Below are 11150 nucleotides of genomic sequence, written 5' to 3' on the forward strand. Positions count from 1 at the left end.
AAAAGTCTTTTCATTAATTTGTGTCCCAATTGTGTTAGCTCCACATATGTGCTCATTCACTACCTCTCTTATTTACAGGAGCCTGTAAGTTGCATCAGGTTGATTGCAGCCGGTTTGTCTGTGTTTTGGTGACTTGTGCTACTTCACGTGTAGACAGCCTGTCTCCTTGGCAGCGCTGAGGTTTGCTACTGTAAGATTTTCACTGTACGAAAAGACATACAAATAGATAATTGCTCTTTCACTTTGTCCGTGTACTGGGCCCATGGATTATTAATTGGGTATCAGTCACAGCCTGTTGGTTTTGAGTGACTGTAATAAATACAAAAATAAAAGTGAAATTCATTACCCTCTTTTACCTGCTTAACACCAACATCTTATTTCTTCCATCAGGTCTTTAAAATTAATGTAGTGAACTTTTCAAGCTATACACAGTATTAATAAACTATAAACTATCTGTCAACTTTGCCAAGAACCTACTGTGCATTCTGCCTTACGCTGCAGCTGACTTTAACATTTTGGAATGCATTCTCTTATAATAAACAACATTAAGTTGCAGGTGCAGGACTGCAGCAATTTATGTACATTTTGACTTTGAGCGTAGGAATTTGTAGCCCAGGGATCAGGGTATTTTTAAGTGTTTGAAATAATAAATCTTAAATTAACCTAGGCATGAAAGATTATGTCCTTCTTTATGTCATGATGTTTATGACAGGCCTGAGACTGTAGTGGTATCCTGCCTAGAAAGCAGCTTTACATCAGGACACAGGCACAATGTGCCAGGAAGAAAAATACGCTTTTCTACTGACTTTAGGCCATTGTCCTTGTTTTCTCTGGGGACATACCAGGTGCCTTTTCCTATTTTAAATAATCCGTTATTCCTAAAGCATTTGGGAAGGCTTTGTAAAAATGCCCCATATGATGCTGTTAATTTACTAGAAGTATGTTTGGCACAGAAGACTGAGATGTTTTGTTTGTTTGAGTGGAAGGCTGAAAAAGAGCAAATGTAAGTCTGTATGCTGGCCCTAAATAGCTTAGTGAATGCCTCGAGTGTGGTACTAAGAAATACCTCGGTCTAAGGCACTGTCAAAACTGGTAGGTGTCTCTCACAAACCCATGTGTATCACAGAAGCAGAGAATCGTGTAGGCTGGAGGGGATGGCCAGAGCTCGTCTTGTCCTGCCTCCTGCCCAACGCAGGCCCCATTTCAGCAGGTTGCCCAGGCCACCTCCCGCCAGGTTGGGAGTATCTCCAAGGATGGTGATGCCACGTTGTTTCTTGGCAACCTGGCCTAATGTTTGACCACCCTCAATGGTATTTTTTTTCCTTTCTATTGAATTGGAATTTCCCATAATTACCCTTGCATCCCATTGCCTCTTGTCATTTCACGGTGCACCTCTGTGAGGGTCTGTGTTTCATCTTCCCTGCTCTCTCTCGTTCAGCAGTTGCAGGCAGCAATAAGCTCTCCCTTTCGTCGGCTGTTCCCCAGGCAGTGCAGACCCAGCTATCTCGGCTCCTCCTTGTATGTCTTACCTATTGCCTCGGTGCCTGCGCTGATGCGCTCCACTCTTTCAACATCTTTCTTGAACTGGGGAGAGCAGAGCTGGAGATGCTGCTCCCGATGCAGTCTGACAAGTGCCAGGAAGAGGGGACTTGTCAGGTCCCTCAGGCTGCCAGCAGTGTTTCTGGTAAAACAGCCCAGGGTGCTGTTGGCCTTCCTTGCTGCCAGGGCGCACTGCTGGTTCACGATGAACTCGAACTCGTCGTCCACAGGAACCTCCAGGTTTTTTTTTCTTGCAAATAGGCTTTCCAGCCAGTTGGCCCCCAGCCCGTCCTGCTGCGTGGGGTTATTCTATCTCAGATGCAGGGCTCTGCATCTTAATGTATTGAATTAAAATTATAGAATTCAACGTATTGGATTATAATTTTGTGCTAGTGAGAACTAATAGCTTTGAGTTTGCCATTGGGGAATAGCAGTGGCATACTCTCAGCATAGTCTAAATAATGCAGAATTGTGCATAACGACTCTCATTTGTGGATAATCAGTTTAACAAAATCACCTAAAGCTGCTAATATATCAGGTGCATCCTGGGATAAATAAATTACAGAAATCATAATAAATTGCCAAAGAAGGGAAAATGAGTTGTTTCCGGAAAGGAGGTGGTTTTTTTTTTTTAGACTAACAGTGCTTTGATTTTGTTGTGTAGATTTATGTATCAAGTGAGCTAAGCTAATTTAAAAGCAAAACCGATACTATTTTTGGGTTATTCTGTTTATCGATCAAGTGAATATTTAATTTTTCTTTTTAGATTACAGAGTGTGGAATGTTTTCGTTAAAGAAGGAGTTTGAAACATACTTTATTCTGAGGATATTGAGATACTGTTTAATATTCACCAGTATTTTCATTGTATATCAAATAGTTTTCATTCAATGGCTGTTCATTACTAGTGTGCTTTCACGTCTATGTAAATTCTCAAACTAAAAGCTAATTTTTTTTTTTTTTTTTTTTTTTGTATTTTATGTCAAATTTTCTTATAGAAACATCTGGTTCTCTCTTAAGAATTTTAGGATTATGTGAGTACTTTGGTGGTTAACAAGTGTTGTTGTCTTGTTTTTTGTTTTTTTGCCAGTCATAATAAAGGTAGCTTTCTTTGTGTTGCCAGCAGACCCCCTTAAAGATAACCCAAGTCTTTACTTATGCTTTTCCCTCACTGTTAATTCACCTTCCCTTTTTAAGAGTCCTGGAATTTGTCAGAATTGAATTTTGGGGGATGAATTCAACTTCTCTCTGCCCATGGTCTATTGCAGCTTTCTCAAAAGCTCTGTATGTCCGCGATGTTAGGAAAATCTGGTGTCTTGTAAATGAAGCCTCAGAAGCTGAAGACTCTCAGCTAGAAGATATTACAGAGAAAAGCAGCATTTCTGGTGCTGCCTATGATTTTCAGAAGATGACCCCCTTTGTTAATGAGGCATGCAATCCTATTTGGCATGGGTCAGAGGTAGGACGATCTTCTTGCAGGTGAAATGTCGTTTGCCGCATTTTGCAGAGTATTAGCCTGAACCTATATTTGGTTGGCACCTGTGCTCCAAAACTGGCATCCCACCTTGTGAGAAGGCAGGATGCCACTCTGACAGATGGGGAGGAATGCAAGCATGCCAGCAAAGCAGTGTATGCATCAAGGGGTCACATTTCTCTCCAGGAATGTTGAAATACCGGTACATGCAGAGCTTCTGTATCTGAGGCACACGTGTTTCTTGGCAAGGACCAAAGTTCCTGCTGAATATCTTGGCACTGTACGTAAGGAAGCTTAGTGAATTTTCATGGCTTTCATGGGGTTTCTACACCATGGGAGCCTACATATAATTTCTGCTAAGAATGGCCCTGTGAATATAAACAGAAGAGGGAATATCTCTTGCAAATTATTCTTTCTTATTAATAGATTAAGAACTGTTAAAATGCCATCATAGCTTTCATGGATGATGATTCTTTTGATTAGTTAATGGTTGGTTTATCCTGGTCTGAGAGCAATAGAACGTGTGGTTTGGCAATCAACCCTAAGTGAGAATATCACAGCTTAAACTTCTACCATTTCTTTTCCATAATATCTTTTATTTTAACTTAAAAGTAAATTATGGAATCCCCTCACACTTTTGGACTTCATCAATAATTTTTTTCCCGTGTTCCCCAAAATGATATAATGTATTAAAATTAACCCTAGGGCACTCCTTTCTTTTGCCGAAGGTAATTCTGAATGGTTTATTTCAATGTTTTTACTTTTTTTTTTTTTTTTCCTCCAGAATTACTGTAAAGCTTTTCTATTTCATCCATTACAGCACAGTGTTTTTCACATTTGAATAGCTGCATCAACATGAATCCTTTATAAGGACCTTAAAAACAAACTTTGCCAAGTCCCAGAATACAGAAGCTAATTCACATCCCAATACTCAGCTGCCTCATGAATAAAGGAGAGTCTGTGCCTGACACTTTGAAGCTGTAGCTGTTAAACCATACAGACTATTTACCTCAATAAATCATTATAAGAAACTAAGGTACAATTATACCCACAGAGAAATAGAATTCAAAACACTGATTTATGTGGTTCAGTGCCTGTTCCCTTTTCCATCATGTTTTGAATTTTATGCATGTTTGTCATCTTTGGCTGCTTCCATGTATCTTTAAACTAATGGGTCTTGCTTTTTTAACATTCCTCATTAGGTTTGTTATTTTACTTTGACATACAGACATGATTTGCACGCTGTACAAAGTTTTGCATTTAAAATTAACTATCTAATTTCTTATGGTATAGTGCAAAAATGGAAAATGTGAGTAATTTGTTTAAACTAACCTATATCCCTCTCTGGTTAATTTGTGACCATCTAAGCTGAAATTCCGTATTATAAATATATATACATTTTTTGGTGCTTATTTGTGGGATCTGGAGAAAGATTAGCATACAAAGGAGTGTATCATTGTACTTTTAATAATGTCCGTACTTATCTAGAGGGCTGGCACAAAGAGATGGGCGACATGCGAATTTACAATTGCAGTTAGTTCCTCCCTTTCTTTATCCCTTGAAGAGACAAAATGAAACTAAAAGACAAAAATTAAGCAAAATGAAAGCTCTGGCTCAGAGGAAGGAATGGCACTGAAACTGACAGATAATTCCATATGAAATGGCAGAAGTAAGGTAAATATATCTAGCAAGTGGAGTTTGCGACCAGCCACAGACTCTGTTAGGCCACCCAAGCCTTGAAGAGGATGAATGAGCACGCAGTGTTGTCCTCTAGAGCAACAGGGTGGGAAGTGATTTAATAACCAATAAATGTTCCTTAATAAAACTTCAGAAAGTTTCAAAATATTTAAATTGAGATTTTGAATATGAACAATGGTAAATATACTGCAGTTCCAAAAGCCTCATGCCGTGCTAATAACTTTGAGAGCTCTTGGATCTAAACAATACTGAATGAGGGTATATCATGCAACCTTCCTGGTCTTGAAGTTGTTTCTGTTATTGAGAGGGAGTTATAAATCCATTGTTATTTCAGAAGGGATATGAGACAAGAAAGTTTTTAGACCGTGTATCACATCTGGATACCTAGTTAAAAACATATCTGTTTAAGACAAGTTTGACCATTTCAGACAGCTTTTGCTTCACAGTGGACATCAGAAATTAGAGGGGAAAAGCCTAAATGCTTATCTGTAAGTGTTTCTACGTTTTTGTTACCTTACGCTAAATTTCATGAGAGCTTCAATTCAGACATGAATATGCATATATAAGGTGTATGATGCTCATATGATAGCCATTATAAATAACATACAAAAAACAAAAATATGAGTAACAGCACACAACCTTTTGCATCCACCATGTCATTCACATACACATCTAACTCTTATGCTTCTGTGTGTGTTTGCATCTCTGAATCTACAGGCATTTTGTGAGGAAACAATATAGTACCTAAAAGTTTCCATATTATAAACAATGTTATCTATCCATAATTGAAAACTCATCTATGGATATTCCATGTCCTGTTGCCCAATATTCTGGAATCCTAAACTTCCCAAGTTTTTGCAAGCTTCAGGAAAATTGGTGACTAGCTAGGAAAAAGAGAGTGATCCCAAGTGTTCCTCTGGACTGGAGGGAATGAAGCAGGCATGCAGCAGGACCTGCAGCCAGCCAGGCAGCTTGTCATCGTTTCTGTCCGAAACGCGTGCTGTGTGTTGCCCTGCTGAGTACCCAGCTGCATGCCCTGGTGAAGGGCTGAAAGGAACCAGAGCTCCTGGTATTACCGCGGTCAGGGGAAACTGGAGGGGAGGCCACAGGAGATACAAGCAGAAAATGGAAGTTATTGTGGTCGGACCCATGGGAGTGTGACAGAGTGCAGATCTGGTAACTCCTCTCTGAACCTTTCCGTTGCTTACAGAGCAATTTGTTCATTAAAACTGTTTACGTCTGTTGAAATTCTGTTAATGAAATTGCATTTTATAGGAGCTTTGTAGTACCTAAATATTTGTTGTTTACCCCCCTATCCCCATGCTTAGTGCCCCAGAATGGAGGTTCCTGCTCATTTATAAAAACATTAATGCCATCAACAATTGAAATCTCTTATCAGATATTTCCATTTAATAAAATTTAAAATTATTTAATATTTCACATTGCTATGTGATAGCACTGGCTCTGAACTATAAAAATGAAGAGGCATTATATTCTGCAAAATGCTGAAATCTCATCCTTAATTTAAAGAAATTCTGGGACGTTTTCAACACTTTCTGAAATTTCAAATATTTACTAGGATTTGATAGATAACCTGGCATCTTCAGCCTCTCATTTCCTAGGCAACAAATATAAATACGTACATACAAATGCTATTTAAAAGCGTTCAAAGTTAGTGGTTGTTTGCCACGTAAATGGAAACACCATCTCAGCCATTGGGATGACACAGAAACTGAGGGAAATGGGTCTCCTAGTACTCATTCCATTTTCTCTTCCACCAGAGACTCGTGTATCTGGAACTTTCCTTCAGCACTAAAATGGTACACATCAAAAATAATAGTGTCTTACTTCCTAATGAAATCTCTTCCCAAAACTTCTGAGGAGCATCTGCTCTTTCAGGTTTATGTTTTGTCCTAAACACAGGTTCTAGAGAAGTGTAAGTGCTTTGGCTACGTACTAGGTTTACTGAAATAGTTGTGCAGGTGTCACCTGGATGGGGCTGCAGCTACAGTAGCAGGAAAGGGCCACGTCTTTCTTCCATAACACGAGGAACTTCACACGTAGAAAACAGTTTTAGGTCTCATCACAGTACAGGACCTGAGCTGATTAAGTTAAATCAGCATAGTTAAGCATAACGTTTATATGTAGACAAATCTCAAGCATTGCATGAACACAAATAGACTTGCATGGTTTACAAAACAGCCTGTTAGTTGCAGCCTCTCACACAAATAGGGTGAAAAGTTTTTAAATAAACTTAATGAGATAATGATGCAACTCTGGCAGTGCTAAGGAGGGCAAGATATGTCCCAGGAAAGCCCTGTGAATCCTAACCTGGGGCACCTGAACCAATTTGGTGATGTTACCATAGCACACTTTTTTAATGGCTTGTTTGTAAAAAGTGGTAGGAGTAAGGAGGCACAGTCTTCTGCAGGTTTTTTGTTACTTTTCTTCTAATGGCGCATGCCTTTCAGTCACCAAAACTTCAAGTTCAAACAAAAGGTCTTTAATTTTAGCAATGATTTTTCAGAACATCCCAGGATTACCTATAATAGATAGTGTGTATAGCAAGAACAAACAAAACATCAATAATAACCTTCTAGCATGGCTTTATCTGGGTGTACTGAATTACAAGGAAAACAGTTCTGGATTTTTTCTGAAGTCTTATGGTCACAGATTGCGTGTTTAAAAGTGAAAAAGGAGTAGCCAGACAAAGAAATAACATAAAAAGCCTTAAGTTTGCATGAGGTACACTATGCTGAAATCCTGGCCTCAAATCAATAAGGAACCCTTTATCTGTCACATACTGAGGGATTATAGACTCAACATTTTCGAAGATGTGTTTGAATAGCATTGACATCAAAACCTTCTGAAAACTCCAGGTGGATTACGCACTGTGTACTGTTTGTATCTGTAAGTATAAGCAGCTGAACAGCTGTTTCGGGCTTATCTGTGCTGCAGTTTTCAAGTATGCTATGCTTATTTCTTAGGAAATAATTAGTAAGGAGCAGTGCAGTGTTTATGTTGGTGGAGTGGTTAAGGCATAAGGATTCAAGAAGTCAGGGTTTTCCTTGCAGTTATGCTACAGACATTCTTTGTGAATGGGCTCAATTAAGGCCTCCTTCTATAGCTCTGTTTCTCTATAGGTGCAGTGGAGATGGTACTTACAGCGTGTGATGGGGTATTACTGTATTATTGTTGAAAAGTGCACGCATTTACTTTTAGAGGTACAATACAGCAACTTTAGGTGGTGGGATTTGGAAAATATTTCGTAGCAGGCAAAGTCACTCTTCCAAAAAAGTAGTCTCGGGAAAACAAGCAGTTATAGCTTTCAGTAATCTCGGCTTGGTGAATCTGAAAACCACATTGAGGGCACTTTGCTTAAGCAGTTGTAATTTAGATGTACCAATATAGGCTGATCTCTCCATTTTAAACTGTTGAAACAAGCTTGTTTTGCTGTGAAGATGCTGAACACCTCAGTGCAACAGCTATTTATCTGAGGAGGAGTTGTGAGTTATGCAACATACCTTAGGACATTTAGAAAATTGTTTATTAGATAAGTTCTTACCACAAATTCTGGGATTTAAGAAAGGCGATAGACCCAAATGGGTACTAGAGACAAAAACAAACAAAAAACAACCCCCCAAACGTGAAAACAGAAGGGAGGGAAAAAGACTGTAATGAACAAGTCATTGGGCTGTATCTCACACATTATAAACTCAGAGAAAAGCTTAATATTAGATTTAGAAGATACCCATACAAGAAAGCTTCTTGGAGTCTGCACATCAATTATTTTAAGTGTTTCAACCTGCTGCTCCATACCGATGCCCAGCTCTCTTTAAATGTGGAGAAATGAGGGGGCTGGCCTTTTAAAAATGAATCAGATAATCAGTATCAATTACCTCCTTGATATTTATGAGGAAAATGTTTTTGTTTATTGGGAAAAAAATTAATAACTGAGTGTGTGTGGGGGGTACTTCTACCATGATGCTTACATTATTCCTAAAATTAGCTTTATGTTTGCATTCAAGTGACATGCGTTAGCAAAAAGACTGTCAATGGCAGCAATCTAGTTAATATAAATCAGGAGAATTGTGGACGAGTGAAAGTGAAGAGCCGAAGATCTGCTTTTGTTTGACAAGTCTATGCACTTTATTTCATAAGCTTGCTTTCTGTATTTAAACAAACATCCAGAGCATTCTTCTGGAGGGCTACCGAGAAATAGGACATTTAGTTCTGTTTTACAGTGATGAGGCTTTTTTTTAATTTTTTTTTTTTTTTAAATCCAAATTTCATCAAGTTTATGTCAGAACAAGTAAAAACGTTTTGTTTTGAGGACTGATAAAATTCAAGCACCCTTCACTTGTGATCAGGCTTTAGGAGGTAAATTTTGAGCATGCCCACAGCTGCGCAAGAGGAGCTTACTTGGAACTGTTTGTTGTTCTGCTTGTTGCTTTAGGCAACAAAACCAACCAAATCTCTGCAGGATAAAACAAAGAATAAAACATGCAATAATTTGGTGATAGACAAAGTGCTGTGCTGGATAAATATGCCTGCAGAAATACAGCTTAAGAATAAGGACAGGTTAAACTGAAAATGAAATCTTACCTTTGGTTGAAAGGTGGTTCTGAATTTCCAGGCAGGGGAAGCAAGCATGGCCCTGTGACTTCTTCCAGGGCATCGGTGCCTCTGGTACTATGCAGAGCTCCGCAGAATACGTTCTCTGCTAAACAGCATTCCCATTATTTTAATCTATTATTTTGTGAAAACCTGGCCTCAAAAGCAGTTAGATGATACCCATGCGAGTTGGAAGCAGAGCAAAGGTGTTGGTCAGAGACTCTGGAGGCCAGAAGGGAAGTTTTGCCTGAAGTCATGTTAAGGCATGGTGCTGGAGATGGAGGTGGGCTATTTCTTTTCCAAAGAAAAGCCTGAACAAATGGCTCATTAACAGGTCATGACTGTGGTCAACATTTTCTTTCAAATATTTTGATTTAATCCAGAAGTACATATATATATGTCTGTCTGTGTACTATACATGTACTGGTCTTCGTGTGTCGCTGTGCATGTAAATATACGTACGTACACGGGTATGAATGGTTAAGAATGTGAAGGCGTGTACTCTCCTATGATTATTATACCGTAATGGAACGATGTACGTTCTAGCTCTTGGATTTCTTGTTAGGTGAATGGATGAGCTAAGAATTAGGACCGTCATGAGGAGATGGGGATAACGCTAGCAATTAAATTCCCCAGTCATACTTGTGTAATTATATTCTAAGATGGCAAAGGAAAGTTTCAGGTGACAGTTTCTTCCTTTACTCACTAGAGGAAAACTTGTTGCTTCGAGCCTTCTTCCATAGACCTTGAGTGAAAGGAAGTTGTTAGCAGCAAGTAAGGGACAAGCTCACATTGTGGTCTTGACAGGTGATGCTTGAAACTTGCTGTTTAGCATGTTAATTTTAATTTGAAGATTTTAATTAGAAGAAGAGCATAGAGGTCCTAAATATCTTGCTTGTCTTGCTCTGAGTTTTAATAATTCGTGAGTTTGGTGGAAAGGCAAGGAAAGCCTCGTGTATGCAGATACCAAGGAAGGAATTCTGTGTTAGAAGGCAGCATGAGATCTGGTGTAATATTTAGCTGTGCCGTGGTCTTCCCATGTGAGTAGAAAATGCTTACTTTCAGCTCTACAATCTGTATTTTTATTTATGTGCTACATTCTTTCTTCTCTTTTCTGTCACTGTTCAGGACAGAATCTCCCATTTACTGTATATCTCCTGTCTATATAAGTACTGCCTGATATAATGGGATGCAGTTGGGGGTCTCAGTGTTATCAAAATGACAGAATTTTGTAACACAGTTAAAAATGATTTATTTATTTATTTTTTTTTGTGTGTAGGGGACGTTCAAATGGGTTGCCAATGTTGAACTATTGAGCAATTGAACAGAGATAACAGTCTTACATATATAGTGAAATTAACATGAAGTTGAAGTCCATTCTTATGTTTGGTGGTTTTGTTGTTTGAAACTTACATTGTTCTTGGATAGCAATATAATTAATTTCATTTTATTTGTAATGAAGCTAATATTTGCGGTGTTATTAAAGAAACAATTGTTTTTGAAATACTTGAATGTTTTTGTTGCTGAAAAATAGGTAAGGAATTTCAAATATAAGGTTACTGATTACTGATTTTGAAGTATGTGATAATACACTGAAGTAAATTAAAACTGCAACAAGTAAGGTGAATGTTATTGTGTAACTTCTTTTTTGCAGTCCAGTTCAATGAAGTCTCTGTGCAATAGATACTTTGAAGCAAGAGAGAAAGTCATTAATAGCGAAATTCTTTGCCTGATTTATAGATCAACTTTCCAACTAGTTCATAAACTTCTGGTAAAGAAAAATTGTCTTTTTTTTTTTTTTTTTTTTAATGCTAATATAATAAAGTG

Source organism: Anas platyrhynchos, chromosome 5 (assembly GCF_047663525.1).
Source record: "Anas platyrhynchos isolate ZD024472 breed Pekin duck chromosome 5, IASCAAS_PekinDuck_T2T, whole genome shotgun sequence".
NCBI classification, from domain to species: Eukaryota; Metazoa; Chordata; class Aves; order Anseriformes; family Anatidae; genus Anas; species Anas platyrhynchos.